General features: G+C 39.7%; 1 protein-coding gene across 6 annotated transcripts in view; it reads left to right on the top strand.

Annotated features, from left to right (window-relative positions):
• MID1 (midline 1) overlaps positions 1-16,243 on the top strand; it is a 319,466-nt gene that overhangs the window by 220,718 nt on the left and 82,505 nt on the right. The window lies entirely within an intron of this gene.

Genomic DNA, 16,243 nt, shown 5'->3' with positions numbered 1-16,243 from the left:
GTTAGTCCAATCTGCCTTAAGCCAACCCCTTTCTGCCAGCAAATGTCATGGAAATAAAAAGTATTCACTGCTAGCTACATGGCAGGTGAAGTTTTTCTCTTCACCTTTGTTATCTGATTCGTTTTAGCATGTTTTTTTGGCAGCCTATAAATGTTACACAATAAGAGTGTCTTGTAAAAGTTGACTGCTGCTTGTAATTTTAGCGTTGTCAAGGTGAGGGCGAATTTGAAAAATCTGGATCTTTTTCAGTCCTCTTAGGAAAGAGGAGGGGGAGAGGGAGGGAGGAGAAGAGAAGGAAGAAGAAGAAGAAGAAGAAGAAGGAATAGCAGCAGCAGGTAATATCTGGCTTCGGGCATTTGGGGGGCATTTATTTTCCTCACTCATCAGGAAAAACTAATGTCACCAGTATTGTACCTATATCTGGTTACTGCACAAACAAAAGAATAGAAGGAGGAATGCCTGTAGCAAATGTGGGATTTTAGAGGACATGTGACCTTTTATTCCTTGTGTAAATGATATCCAGCTCATTGGTGAACTAGAGTGCTCTGACCATCTCAGATTTCACGAAAGAATTCCTTTTCGTGTAGGCTTTTTCTTCAGTAAGGTTATAGGCAAGACTGTTTGAACTTCACTTTTAACATGAAATTATTAACTTAACTCCAGCTTGGGGAATGATAATTAATGTGACTATACGTCAAATTAAAAAATCTCTCTCTAAATATGGATAGAATGCACCAGGGAGGAAATAAGCCAAGTCTCCAGATGTCTGTTCAACTTCAGACGACGGTGGGTCTAATTATTGCAACCTCAGCCAAGAGAGTTTGCTCTGATAGTGAGACACTATGTTCACCAGCTAATTTAAGTTCACAAGGCACCAATTAAAAGGAAAGGAAGTATAAATTAAGAGCTTTGAGTAAATATAGATTGAAGTCCTTCCTCTCAGGAAAAACACACACCGTTTTGTTGAGCAAACAAAAAATGAATCACATGATCAAAAGAGTATTACCACACAGAGCACTTCGTCACCTTTCACAAATGGTTCCTATCATTTCTCCTCAGCTCGAATAGATGGTTGTGTCGACTGGGACCTCGTAGTTTATTTTGTGACACTGGGATTAACAGACCACATCTGTGATTTGGTTTGGCCATTTCTTGATATGCTGAGGGAAGTTGACATGCTGAAGTGAATCCCCGCTTCCAGATGTCACTTGGGGAACAAAAACATCACCTGGGCAGCATGCCTCACTTAAAGTGTCCAATGACGACTGGTGCAAATCCATCTTTAAACATGGAGAGGAAGTTAAGCCCAAGGATTTAGTGATACAGACAAGGGAAGACAGATGGTATGACTGGTTTTCTAGCGCAGTGCACAGCAGTAGCTAAAAACACACCTCAAAAGTCAGTAATAGCAAAGGCGATGCATGTATGAATTGTGCCTCTGAAACAGATTCCTCAGAAAATTGATGTGGCTGTCAAATTTTAGAAACTAAGATGATCTCTTCCCTGTCCTGTTTTGACTGGCGACAAAATGTTTAGGATGATTGGACATAGGTGTTTTTGTTTTCCCAAATGTAAATATGCCAGATCTTTTTTCCTTTATCAAAAATGTTCCTTTGATTGGATTCATTCTTCCTTTTAATGATTGTGTGTTAAAATGCGACCATGATGTTTGATAGTCAAACAACTCCCAAATTTGATATTTACACCTGGTAGTCAAATTTTTCTCATTACTTGTATATTGTCACGGAGGAATTATTAATTATCTGTATCACATCTCCAAATTTATGAGGCGATACTCTCATGATCTAGCCCTTTGGTGATGGAAATGAAACTCTTCAATTCTGAGCCCCACACATTTGTCTAATCAAGCCAGTGGGTTAGCGGTCATTGGTACTGTCACTGGAGGGCCTGACGATCAACGATGTGGTATACCTTATTTTCTGATTACAGAAGTAAAAGCATATAAACAGCACCCCGCGCACCAAAACACATTTACAGCCACTCAACAAAATATGCTTAGGAGGATTTATTTACAGCCATTTCACAAAATGTGCTTATGAGCATTTAAACAAATAACATGCCAGCACAGCATGTTTGTTTTAAAACATGCCAGTTAGGTTATAATAAAAAAATCATAAGCATATATGACACTTGAGTGTCTATGGTATTCCAATTATCACATATTTATAAACGTATTTACTTCCTTGTTTTTTTGAAAAACCTAATACAATATGAACGTCGCTTTTTGAAGGAAGTAATGGCATCACGAAAGGACCAAAACCAAGAAGTGTAGTTTTGGTAATTATTACTTTGGTCTGAAAAAGTAAATGTGTTCTGTAAGTTTATTTTTCTGAGGCTTTAGTGTCTCATACAAAAACAGGTTTGTGATGATGTGGAAATACAAACACAGCATAGAGAAATTTGAGGATGCTTTCATTGACAAGATGATAGATTTGCTTCACTGATTTGGATATGTGAGGACTCAGATGTCTCCTATCTGAAAATAGTTTTGTCCTTCTGTTAATAAAAGTCCATTATTTCAAGAGGGGAATTCTACAGTGATTAGGAAACATACTGATTTCTTGTAACAACACTAAACTTTAGGGGACATTTTTACTCAGGTCTCAGCATACATGTGTTTATACAAGGAATTGGAATACACTTTTGTACATTACAGTTTTTTTCTAGGCATTAAAAAAAAAAAAACCATAAAAATTCCAACATGTAGAATTCTTGCGCATAAAACCTTTCGCATCATGTGAAAGAGCATCATGTCAGGAATCTAAGGCTTTCAGAGACTACACATTAGAAAGCACTCATAAAACATTGAAGCAAAGAGAAAATTAAACCAGCATTTCCTGAACTCTATTTTAAGAGAAAAAGAGAAAACTCTTCCTGCCAAATGCGTGTCTCTAAATGGACCATATCATAATGTGGACCTTTTTACATCATTTTAATTGAATTTTGAGAAGCCTCTCAGTCCTCCAAACTTGGATTAAAAGTTTGGTTCGTGAACCACATAACATATAACAGAATTTAATATAATGCATTCCAGAGTTTTCAAGGAATTACAATGCAGTAATTCCTTTTCTTCTGTTCCAACATACAATGTTGGAGCTCTTGTTTCTTTTCTCTAGTTACACCTATAAAAATATACAAACTGAGAAAAATTGACCTTTCTGTGCCCTTCAATTTCAGTATAGCCCCACTTCACGTTAGCTGATGCTAAAGTTCCAAACCCTTGTCTTGCTGTTCTGACTCTGAAAATTGGCTGAGGGAGTGTATTTGTATAATGCCTGTTTCAATGGATCATCCCATTGGAATTTTGTAATAGTTAGATAAAGGTTCCACCTAAAGCTTAGCTTTCCTATGTATGTAGCCCTTCTCATCTGGAGGTGAAGACTTGGGATTTCACTCTTGGGTTTCATTTACAGATTGTAAGGTTCTGTATTTTTAAAAGTCTTGTACTTTGCAATTGGGAAAGTTGTAAGTGGATACTGAGCTAGACTATTTTGAGTTTTCCTCAGAATTTCTATAACTTGTTTCTTCTTTGAAAACAGTAGTAGGTATAGGGCAGGTTCCAGTGAAAGGTGTGTGTGTGTGTGTGTGTGTGTGTGTGTGTGTGTGTGTGTGTGTGATGCCTGCAGCAGCTAGAGGCCAGGGATGCTGCTACACCTTACAATGTGAAGGTTGGACCTCCACCACATAGAATTATCTGGCCCCAAATGTCAATGGTGCCCAGGTTGAGAGACTCTCATCTATGAGAAGAATTTACTGTTTATCACTCTATTAATTTGCTAGGGCTGCCATAACAAGGGATGACAAACGAGGTGGCCTAAATGACAGAAATTGATTCTCTCAGCTCTGGAGGCCAGAAGTCCAAAATCAAGGTGTCGGCATAGCTGATTCCTTCTGAGGACTGTAAGGGAAGGCTGTGGCCCAGGCTTCTGTCCTTGTGTTATAGGTGTCTGTCTTCTCCCTTCGCAAGACACTCTCCCTGTGTGCTTGTCTGCGTGTCCAGATTTCCCCTTTTTATAAGGACACCGGTCATATTAGGTTACGGGCCCACCCTACTCCAGTATGACCTCGCCTAACTACTAATTACATCTGCCGTGACCCTATTCCTAAAGAAGGATTGGGGAGTAGGACTTCAGCATAGGAGTTTTGAAGGACACAATTCAACCTATAACAGTCACTTACTCCAGTGTATACCTAGTTATCTAGTCAATTGAACATATGCCACGTCTCTATTAATGATTTAATCACCTTAAGTTAGGCAGAGACCTTCAGCTCACACAGATCCATCTCTCACCTAAGACTCACCACACAGGGTCTTGTAGATAGTTAATCCTCAAGAAATACTTGTCAGCTGCTTCATTGATGATCAACTATTAACCCTACATGAATTTTCATAAACTAGATCTCAAATATTTGCAGAACAGTCCATATTTCTTTCATGTTAATATGTGATGGACACTTGATAATCCTATTATACCTATTATTTAATTTATCCTCCCATCACCATATCCGGCATATAGGTTTTTTTGAGAGATAATGAAAAAGTAAGTTAATATATGCTTAATAAGTGAAGGCAATATGAACAGACACAGTCTCCCTCCTTCATGGAGCTTATAGTCTAGTAGAGAATTCCGATAGGTAAATATTTTCCCTGTTGGTGATAGAGGGAGGCATGCTGTGCCCAAAGTAGGGGCACCAACTCCAGACCTACGAGATGGAGAAAGGCTTCCCGGAAAAAGGACCATTACACTTAGCATTTCCAAGCCTTTTACTAAAAAAACAATGTCGAAACCCCAAATCGATCCTAATTTGCCACCATTAGATGTTGTTATTGCACCAAATTCTTAGTCTGAAAATTAATCATTAAAGGGAAGAAATTCAGAATTTATCCTGTCTTTTTAGTATTTCAGGATAACCAAATAGCCCTAGTCAATGAGGTAAAACTCTTCCTTACAGAAAGATTCCAACTAATATAGAAGGATAACAGAATTAGAAAATAACCATTTTGTGATTCCCAGTTAAATACTTGATTGAGGTTAGGATTTAAAAGAACCAATGTTGAATTACTAGATAGCTATAAATTCCCTGTTATCAGCCATTCTGTTTTATGTTTATCACATATGACATCCCTCATGTAACCCTATATATTTTTTCAAACTAGTTCACAGTAATTCCAGGCCAAATTTTAATCTAAAATATAGATGTACCTTATGATGTTTCACCACAGGATGCCACTGGGATATGTGGCTAAGTCAGTCAGCTGTCTTCTAGAATGTTTTGGTTATTTGGGGTCTCACCAGTTCTAACTGGCCTCTTCAAAATGCAATTCTGCTTGTGCTTGTTTCATGGGAGCATTTCTTTAGTCTGCACTACATACGTTTTTAAAGTTTCCATATGATGAAAATAGTGTCCAAATATTTGTAAAATATGTTAAGCCTACATCTTAAGTTTTTCAGTTTGCTACAAAATGATTTATGATATACGGAGCAAAAGAAAACATCTCCAGGGATATGTCTTTAACAGTGAGCCCCAGGCCACAACCCTTCCCTCTACCCATCTCACCTGTCTATTCCCCCCTATGAGCCCCCTCTTCCATCCTTCATCCGAGGAGAGAAATATATTCTTGCCTGATGATTTATTATTATTGAAATCATTTTTGATAAGCTCAGAGAGTTCTGGAAAATGCACAGACAAGTACACAAGGTACCTTTTAGTCATGTGGCTGTGTAAACAAATGTAAGTCTTGGGCATGTTGCTTAAAATTCCTGTGCCCCATTTTACTCATCTGTAAAACAGGGTAATTGCGGTTTAAAAGGTTAAAAATAATTGCAAAAACAGCAATAAGTTTTGCACCAACCTAATACTTACTTGCATAAAAACTTGGGAGAACAAAATGAAATATTTCGTGTGTACCCTCAGCACTGGGCCTGGCACAGAGGAAGCCTGCAGGTTGCGTTAGAACATGACAATTGTATGTTAGCAACCTGGAGGTCGAATGGTGTGATGGTTAAGGTATGGACTCTGGAGGTAGACTGCTTGCCAGTTATTTTTTAACCACTGCTTGTAATATATGTGTGTGAGACAAGGGCCCATGTTGTTGCTTTCGTGTGTTTTGTAGTTTTGTTTCCAAAGCACCTGGCAAAAGGCAGACGCGCAACAATGAATAGACACACTTGTTGATGGGCATGTGCAAAACTGACGGGGTAGAGGAGAGTTTCAAGATTCGGAGGAGGAAGAGATGAGTCTGGTTTTGAGTAGACGAGAAACCGGGCTTCAGGGTGGTAGGATTTAGCTGCCATGACAGATCGGTGGATTATGCATCAAAGAAGGAGAGTGTGGTGTTTCTTAGGAGTGAGGCCAGCAGAGACGTGTTGGCAGGAATCTGCAAGACAGTGGAGGGATTCTAGACAATGCTAGCTAGAGCACAGGCTGCTGATGGAGGGGCCAAAAGAGACTGTTGGGAGAAGATCTGGAAAGTCTCTGAATGGCAGGTTAAGGCTTTGGGGCATTTTTACTCTTCTCTGTAGGGTAACACCGAAGTAATTTTGTTTCTGAGAGAGACTGATGTGTGTTTTCTGAAGGTAAGGTCAGATGAGGATATCAGGAGGATTAGGGTCACTGTGTGCACAGAAGAAACAGAAGGGGGCACAGACATTCACGTGACTTTAGATTTTGTGGTCTCTATTTGAGCAAAGTGAATCATATCTGTCATAGTTCAAAACCTACCACGCTCTCAACATGCCAGGGTGTGAGATCCACTGTCTTGCCCATGAAAACGAAGAAGAAATTGGAGGTGTTATTGCTGATTGGCTCTTGGATTCAGCATTAATGTGATTCTTTTCCTGCTTTCCTAGTACAGCGACACACTGGCAATGAGGTGTGCTTGTTTCTTCTGGCTTTTTGATTCACTATAAAGAGGGTGCTTGTTCACACCTCTGAATGGCTACTACAAACCTAAGTAACGTTTTCGAGCCAGAAGCAGCCTCGGAGCTTCTGTTGTTTCCTCCCAATTCTGCAGACAAGGAAATGGAGGGTGAGAGCGGTAAAAGGACTTACCCCAAATCACGTAGCAAGATAACAACTAAGACCGGAACACAGCTCCCCTGCTGCCCAATTTGTTCTGTGTCTCTGCAGCTACTTCCTACTGGAGCCAACAGTGCCAGCACGGCACCATTGCCTTTCAAGTGGTCCTGTCACTTCTGAGTTTTCTTGGGAGGTTTTGAGACTAAATTCAGTGATTTTTATGTGATTTTGAAACACATTCCTGGCTTGGCTATAGGCCGCCATCATGGATGTAGGATGATCCCTCTAGGCTCACCAAAAAAACTACCCTAAGATATCCCCGTGTCGATGTTTTCTACAGGTTAGCCAGCATAGACTGGGTTGTCTGGAAGGGCCAGACCTCATGCCAGGAGCTGAGTTCACATAGATGGACCCAGATGACCTCAGGGACACCACAGAGGAAAGGAGATGCTCATATGGAAACAAATGAATCGTAATTGCAGCTTAAATGGGCTCACTAATTTCCCTCTTAGGATAATTTTTCCTGAATGTCTTAATATACAGATAACTATTAAATTTCATTTAAATATATTTAAAGTGAGTACACATAAGTGAGGAGTATCTATTTGTGCATGGCTTTGGAATTTAAGTTGAAAAGTTTTGAAAAAGCACAATTCGTCTTGACCCGTTAGAAAGTTAAAGCTACTATAATTTGCTGAAATTACGTTAACTAAATATTTTCTTTTTTAAGGCAGTGATATTCAAAATTCTCTTTCATTCTATGTCATTGACCAACCATAAATTAGGTCATTCTTAGAAAGACTGGTAAAGTTTTTGACACCCGTAAAGTAATAAAAAGGATGCGAGTGGCCTGAGAAAGTGAATGTGGCTAAAGATTTGATTTATTCTCAGTATGTGACATGAACATTCAGGAAAAATCTGATAAAAGTGCGTTTACAAAATCCACTTCAAACTTATTCACTTTATGTTTTAGACTTTGGGGCACAATACTTAAGGTATTTGCATACCCATGAGGATAACTTTTGCATTTCTCATCAAAAAAAAGAAAATGCTTGTAAAGTGTTTAGCATTGTGATTGGCACATAGTAAGCGTTCCATGAACACAAGGTATTATTATATCTGGGCATTTACTGTTACAATAAAGACTTCATTGGTGTAATCTAATCGTGAATTTCCTGACAGTATCATAAATTACTCGGTGGTTATGAGGTCGATTTGTGTTTCTGGCTGACTTTGAACAACCCTCAGGGGAATTATAATTGGGTGGAAACTTTGATTTGTCCTTCTTTCTAAAACAAGCTAAGTAGTAAAATGAACTTTTAAGATGCAGTGAGTGGTGAACTGAAAGAAATGGCTTTAAAAACAAGTACCATTTTGAAGTTAAAGGGGGACGAGCTAGTCTTTCATGTTCCTGGTTTAGCTGATGGAATCAACACCATAGGTGTTGATGGGGGACCTACAACTGTTTCCTAGGAAAGAGAAGCTGACATTCGGCTTTATGCCATGACTGTCACATTCAGAGACATACAGACAGATGAGACAAATACAGGTGACATGATAACGCAGGCAACCTGGGCCAATCACAAGCTCCGTCGTCCAGCTGTATTTTTTGTTGTAGATCGCCTTTGGTGTGTGATGGAGCAAGCTGGCCTTGGGCCGTGTGTTAGCAGCTGTGTCCCTTAGAATAGGAATAAAGTGGGGTTTCGGTATTGGTTAGGGCTGGGGAGGAGGAAAACTCCATTGTAGTGGCCCTGGGGTGTTTTGTTCTCCATGTGCTTCTGTGCCTTTGGGACAGAGTGCATAGGACAGCAGTGTTATCATCTGCCTCCTCCCTTATGTCTCCTTGACTGCTTAGTGGGGAAAAAGACCCCAGGAAAATAATGCTGATTATTTGAATTGGCATAGACTAGGTTCTTACTACTGAAACAATATGGAAAGTATGAAAAGCTTCTATCCCCTTTGTGCCTTTATAAATGATCTTTTCTCCCGTCTGCTTTATCAAATCCTGCTTTTTTTAAGAAAAAAAAAAGAAAAGAAAAGAACCTTTATTTGTTCACCCAAGGAATGTTTGTGTATAGCTAATGACGTAAGCACTGGGTAAACTCTGAGAACGCAGAAATGAATAACAAAGATAAGTCGTTGCTTCCATGGTCTAGACATCATTATAACTTGTGATAAGAGTATATCAAAGGGCTATGAAAAGAGTTCCATGAAACTCAATCCATGAGATAGATTTTAATATGAATAATAATAAAAAATTGCTGATTTAGGTGTTGCTATCTGGAAATTGCCTAATTCCAAAAGCTGAAGTGAAAACACATTTCAGTGAAAAGCAATGTTCAGAGAAGACAAACGGTGACATTACACTGTACATGCCCTTGGAGTGGCAGGTTAGGGCAAAATATGAGGGTTCCGATCCATGATCAAATCTGGGCTAGACCCTTTATTACAAAAGGTCTACTGTTCATGGGCTGGACTGTTAGCCCTCCTCACATGCTTTCCTCAGAGGTCTCTGTTTCCTTCCTGAACAGGGCTAATAGGTCAGGTAAATATCCAGGCTCAGAAGCAGTTTGTCATTTCCACCCTGAAGGACCCATCTCTGGGAAGAGTTGTGAGAGGCAACTAGAGGAAGTGCTATTGTGTTTCCAAGCCAGCTGGTGGGCTTGCTGCATCTGTTACGGAATTTTTACTGACTTAAGGATTAGGCTGACTGTCCGGGCCTGGTAGAGAAGTTTATTTCCCCTTCCTTTGACCCTTGACGTGGTTGTCCAGAGCTCAGTTGCTCTTACTTGGTGTCGTCAGATTTAAGGCTGACAGGTGTGAAATGCACAGGCTTTCAGACTCATGCTTAGTATGACCTGTTGCTTCTGGAAGGCGTAGGAGACCTAGGGTACTCGTATAAACCCCACCCAAGGAGCTTGGAGGGAGATGCTTTTCCTGCCCCTGGATTGCTGACTCAAGCTCTAGATGGTCCCAATAAACAAGGGTCTCACCCATTTATAGTGTTCAGTTTGTTCAGCAAAATGGTTCCAGTTTCTTTTTTATTCTGGAAATTCATCTGGAAACATATTAGGCAGGGCCATCATGCTGCTGCCATACTTCTAGAAAAAAGTCACGCAGGCCAGGGCTAGGTGGTAGTAGAGGGAGGAGGACTTATCTTTCAAGATGCTGCTTTAAGTTGTTTTGAGATGTGGTTCAAGGGTATTTGTGGATTCAACACCAAGAACCAGCTATTACCAAGAGTAATAACTAGCATTTGTAAATCTCCAGATTGACAGTTTGCAAAGCACTTTCAAGTATTATTTGATCCTTGGACAACCATGTATCCCCTGCAAAAATATGGGAATGATAATACCTGCTCATTAGGGATCTTGGGAGGATTAAATGAGATAATATATAGGTCCAAGTGTCTAGCCCAGTGTCTAGTGGGTGGGAGAAGCTCAGTAAATAGGAACCTTCTTAACTATGCAGAACATGAGGCCACGGGAAATTAAATAGCATAACTATGGTTAGAGAAATTGAAATTTGGGAGCTCAGACCCAGGGACCCCATCTTGCCCCTAACTAATCATCACCTATGATTAAGGCAGAAGGAACTATGGCTCAAACATGCCACACTTCAAAAAATTAGTGAGAAGGAAAAAGAGCTTGGGTGATGGAGAGACAAAATACTTTTGTCTTAACTTTTGACACAAGGGCTCCCTGGACTGAGCAAAGAAATTTCCTTTAAAGTGGTGACTGTGATTGAAGATGATTTATTTTCTGTTCAAGTATAAATAAAGAAGTAAAAATACAAAGTTGAGATACGGAAATCCATGTGGAATAATTTTCATTTACTTACAGTAAGGTTGAGTTATTTAATATTCATCAGCTACTCTATACGTAAGTGTGTTAAATGAAGGAATGAATGAATCTCTGATGTTCCCTAAATTCATTTCATCACTTGAAATGCGATTATTTATTTGCCCTGGTTAAAAATGTAAATTCAGAGACTTGGTCTATGAGTCTGACATTTCAAGTCTCTTAAGAGACCTAAATGAGTTCTTATTCATATTTAGTTATTCTTGGCAAAGCATCGATACAAATAAAAATGGCCCCACTGTTAGTCAATAACTAAGCTTTTTGGTCTGTTTTACATTCGTCTTTCTGGGATTGTTTATCACTCAGAATGGTAGGTTTAAATGAGTTTCTTAGACCTGGATGTTTGAAACATAAATGTAGACAGGAACCACTCAGGGTTCTTGATAAAATGCAGATTCCGCAGGACTGAGATGGCCTTGCCGCCTGATTTCAACTGGTGCCCTGGCCTGGCCATTTTAGAGTTGTATGAACTTAGCTTAAGGAAAAAAACAAAACCAACTTCTCTAAACCTCATTTCCTCATCAGTAAAACGGGGTAATCATTCCGGATCAAACCCTGCTATGCTTGACCCCTGGGAAGCCCTGGACGAAGAATAGTGGTTCCTCTCCCCATTCCTGTTTTATTTCCTGAAGATTTCCATCTCTTCTCCCCCCCGCCCCGAGCCTTTATTCCAAACTGGAAGACAATAAAGTTTCTTCTAAGATGTCAGACAATCTAAAGTTTATATAAGTAAAAGTGAATAATCTCCCTTCTCAATCCTTCCATCCCTTCCTCTATTTACTCCAGATTGTTCATTTTATTAACTCTACGCTCCGCAAGAGCTACTCTAGCTTAGCTTTAAGAAAATTCTCTAAACTCAGACAGTCCACATTATCTTTACCACTCCCTTTATAATTATAGCATTCCATATTATTTTATAAACATTTTTGGGGCACAAGCCTTCCCTCCCCAATCATTTGTTCATTTTTCAAGCCCAGTGTCTGTATTTTATAGTTCTTTTGTCGCTGATGACTCATTTTTCAATGAGTAGAGCATTTAAAAAAGCTGTAAGGTATTTTATCAGTAGTAAATACTTGCAGAAACAAATGAAACAGCCCTAATAATTCAATCAGATTGTAGTGTCTACTATGTCGGTAGAATTTGCCCATCAGATAAAAAGAAAACCCATAGCCCACCAGCCGTTCTTTGGAATTCTGAATACATAAGCAAGCAAAATATTGCCTTTCAGGTCTCTGCATTCATTTCTGAATCTACAAATTGCTCCCCAATGATTGTAAAGTGACCATTTGATTTTTTAAAACTGGTTCAGGCAGAGGTGATGAAACATTTGCCATTCACAAGGGGCAAGATAAAATAGTACTACAGAGGGTGCCAAAAAAATGTATGCACATTTTAAGAAAGGAAAACTGTATTAAAATTGTAATACTCGATATATACCAATAATGAAAGATGAATACAAGTCACGTGTGACTTCTGCAATGACAAGAGGTGCTCAGAGTGGTTCCCATCAGCGTCCAGACATTTCTGATTACAGCGAACTACTGCTTGAGCAACGTTGACCAAAGTGTCCATTTGTATACATTTTTTTGGGACCCCTGGTATATGCATATATATACATATACATATATATACTTTTTATGTATGTATTTTGTTACTTGCTGCCTCAGAACAGAGTGTATCTTTAACCCTACTTTGAGGCAGGATGGTAAGAACTCATGAAGACCTTAGGGTAAACTTAGCAGTACACAATTGCCTTATTATCACAAGTTGAGGGTCAAGGGGGCTGCTACTGGCATCTTCTGGATCAAGACCAGGGATGCTGCTAACCATCCTAAAGGCACAGGACAGTCCCCATAGCAGAGAATCATTTTGCCCCAAATGTCAGTGGTGCCAAAGCTGAGACATCCTGAACTGAACCAAAGCAGTTTTCCCGGCAACACAAAAGGATGTGCTCAGCTTCACAATCAGTGGCACTTACTTGTTTGTGTGACCTCCAAAACCAGATCTATTTTGAGAGGGAGAAAGTTCAACCCTTGCAGAATTTGCAGAATCCCCCTCCCGCCATCTGTGGACGCCCTGAGTGGCAGGCTGGCAGCGGCCCCGGGGCTCTGTGCACTGCAGTCTTCTTCCACCCTAGGCACCCAGCCCGTCCTGAGCGGTCTGGGCCCGCACATGCCATCCTTCAGGCTGTTTCAGCAATATTCAAACCACCAAAGGCTTATTAAATATTCTTTAATCCCTTCCCAAAACATGGTTTAGGTGCAGTTGATATTATCTGCTATCCCCCAGATTTCCTAGTTCTTGCAGATCATGTTCAGGACTACCTTCCAGGTGTAGCTGTCTCTAGCAGAGACAGCCTGGGGCTTTCTACCAAGTGGGAAGTCTGCAGAGAACCAGCTGGCAGCTGAGATGTTCACCCAAATAGCTTATATTTGATGTATAATAGTTTTAATTGTGATATATTCAAAGTGAATTATTTCCATAGATCAAAAGTTCCTCATTAAATCTCTTAGTCTATTTTAAAATCTGTCTTCCAAAGGAACCGTTTATATTTATATAGCTCTGCATCTTTATCTGTGCAAAACTAGATTCTAAACTCCCGATGTCAAAGACTTGGAATGGCATAAATCAAATGTGTCTTCAATGCCGAGGCCAAAGTTGTTTAGGCATAATTTCCAAGTGTTTGTTCCTACAGGCAGATACTATATATTTCTAAAGAGGTTCATGTTGTGATAGCCCTGAGCTGGAAGGGCAGTTGTCATCTTCCAGTCCAGTGGTTCTTGCCCTGGCTGCACATAGACCACTTTGAGCAAGGGCCCAAATGGAATATGATCCTCTGGGGCGCGGCTCAGGCCCTGGGATCTTCCCAAAGCTCCCCAAGTGATTCTACGTGCACAATTGGTTGAAAACTTGAATCTTACGCAACTTTTCGATTACAAATGGGGAAACAGGCCCAGATGAATTCATAAAGGCAGGAGTCAGCAAACATTGTAAGAACCAGCTACTAAAAATTGTCAGCTTTGCAGGCCGTATAGTTTCTATTAGAACTGTTCAACTCTGCCCTAGCATGAAAGCAGTCATAGACATCACATAAACAAATGAGTGTTATAGGGTGCCAATGAAACTGTATAAAAACAGGTGGCTGGTTGATTTGGCCCACGGGCCATAGTTTGCCAATCCCTGGTTTAGGTCTCAAAACTGGTGAGTGGAAACCCATATGCTAGACCACAAACAGACCAACCTTCCATAAATGTTCTCCCACTTGATCCAGTCTTCCTGCTTGAGGCAGTGTCTATAACATACGCACTTTCTGTAGAAGTTCAATAAATACCTTTATGTAAGTTAAGACATGTATCTTAGTGTAGATACTCTTAGTCGGGAGCACAGAAATTTTCATTATTTGTGTTCTTACGGGATGTCGTCATTTAAAGATATTTATCAAATTTAAGATAATAATCACCACAATGTCTCCGTTCTACTAAAGTTATAAGCCAATCAATAATATTTCTGTCCAAGAGATTTTTTTCAACTGGAAAATCAGAAAATAAGATGATATGATCAGAATACCAAAGCAAGAAGGGACACAAAACATTCTGCTAAGGAAAATGGGATCTGATTTTCTTTTCAACCAGTGAAAGAATCAGCTGTGAATTTCCAATTCTTTATCATTGTGCTGATGACTTATAGAAGGGATATTTTACTAGATTTTTTCAATAAATCTGAGCAAATTTGAATATTATATCTAATAGCTAGAGATGCCTCCTCGGGGTCCTTGGGCGTGATTAGAGTGTAAGGCCAAGGTGATGGAAATGAAGCCATCATAATTAATACGGAGAGCTATGCATTTCGCTCTTATTCCCTGTTTGTGTAGCCCTTCCTCCAAAATGCGCTCACAAAAATAGGTTTCTTGGAAGTATAAAAAGCCATCCAATCGGGTCGTTTTCCTTGGAGATGGACTTATCTATATTTGGTAGTTACCTACGTTTATGTATTGTTCAGAGAAGATGACACTATCTCTTCCATTTTGTGCCTAAACCATACATTTGATAAAACTGCTTCCTGTTCTGAAAAAAATCACCGTCATATTTACAAGGATGAAATCACTTTCTGTCAGTGATCTCTCCGAATTGGTAAACACAGAGAAGGTGAAACAAAAGCAATTTGTCTCCCACAGGAAGTGTCCCTTATCCATCTCTGCGATCCCCTTCTTTATGATGCCCTTCCCCCTACGATGCCATCATTGAACTAGGTTTGAAGGGGCATTCTAGAGAAGGGCATTATACAAGGACATCACAGATAAAAACATTTTACAGAGAGACATAGATAATATCAGCACAGAGAAGGACCTTCTAGAGGGGACATGGGAGATTAAAGTAATCCAATACTCCATTTGACCACACAAATAATAGTGATTATAATTTATGAGGATTACCTATACTAATTACAATATGCATAATAGCAATAGGTCATTTTCATCATTTTATGCTTATGTCATGTTATTTTCGCCCTTCTTGCCTATTTCTATGATTTTCATGGTCATTGGCTTACAAGTTTTAGAAGGTACTGGAAATTGGTTGAGATGAACGGTTTCTCTGAGTCTTTGTACGGTAATTCTCATGGCATTATTAAATTTTCCTTAATCATATTTGGTTAGAGGCGATTTGCAGCCCCACCGACTTTGAGTTTTTTCTCTGCCTCAGATTAAGTTTGCCCTTGAGAAGACTTCTGAACGTCCCTAAACCTGAGTTTCCCAATTATAAAACAGGTCTATTAATAACTGCCTCTCATGGCTTATGTGAGGAGTACATAGACTGTGTCTCTATAGGACTGAATAGATTGCCTAGTATTCCAGAAACCTTCAATAAACAGCGCTAAATTGTCTTTAGTGCTATGATTATTATTCTACCCTTTGATAGACCGTAGCCTACGCTGCAAGCTGCAGCTTCGTCACAGATGTGTCTAAGGTTAGGAGAAATGCAAGAGGGAAGGGCACACTGGAGGATGAATTTATCCCTTCTCCCCAAATGTGAGGACAGCTGTATCTAAGTTTACTTTCTTCACTTTGCTCACTCCACCCTAGTAAAACTTCACTGCTGCCTTAATCTTTGATTCTCAAGGCTCAGGGGAAGAGTCATTTTTCCATTGCTGTTGAGAGTTCTATAGCCCTAAGTGATTTTATGAAATACAGTGTTCCAAAGGAGTGTTCTAGGAGATAAGTGATATGAGTTAATACCAAGCGTTTCTTCTGACGAGGAAGTGTTAGGTGATAAGAGAGCTGCTGATGGTTGAACTGACCCTTATCCAGGTAAGCTCTGCACTTGAGGCTGTCCTTGTGGGATGGA

The sequence above is a fragment of the Rhinolophus sinicus genome, chromosome X (assembly GCF_036562045.2).
Source record: "Rhinolophus sinicus isolate RSC01 chromosome X, ASM3656204v1, whole genome shotgun sequence".
Classification (NCBI taxonomy): Eukaryota; Metazoa; Chordata; class Mammalia; order Chiroptera; family Rhinolophidae; genus Rhinolophus; species Rhinolophus sinicus.
Note: the sequence above shows the minus strand (reverse complement) of the source record. Positions and strands in the feature narration are given on the sequence as shown.